Below are 357 nucleotides of genomic sequence, written 5' to 3'. Positions count from 1 at the left end.
CCCCGGGCGGGGGGGGTGGCTCTGACTCGGCACCCCCCGCCCCGCTCCCGCCGTCGGGAAAGGGGCCGGCCGAGCCGAATGAAGGGTGGGGCAGGGGGACGCGGCGAACTTCGCCAAGTGCCGGGCGGGAGGCGCGCGGGAAAGGAAGTTTGAACTTTCCCAGCTCGCCGGGCCCACCTGCACCCACGCCGCCGCGGCTGACGCTAACGTCAACGTGAGCCGCGCTGTCGCGGTCGCAGCCCCTCAGGTGTCGCCCGCCGAGCGGGACCCCGGGCGCGACAGGCTGCTCCTGGGAGCCTCGGCAGCTGGGTGGCGCGGGGGTCAGGATGTCGCCTGCCGGGGGCCGTGGGGATCTGC

Source organism: Carlito syrichta, unplaced genomic scaffold, assembly GCF_000164805.1.
Source record: "Carlito syrichta isolate Samal-C Ts95f unplaced genomic scaffold, Tarsius_syrichta-2.0.1 Scaffold287775, whole genome shotgun sequence".
In the NCBI taxonomy this organism is placed as follows: domain Eukaryota; kingdom Metazoa; phylum Chordata; class Mammalia; order Primates; family Tarsiidae; genus Carlito; species Carlito syrichta.
This window is presented reverse-complemented; position numbering follows the sequence as displayed.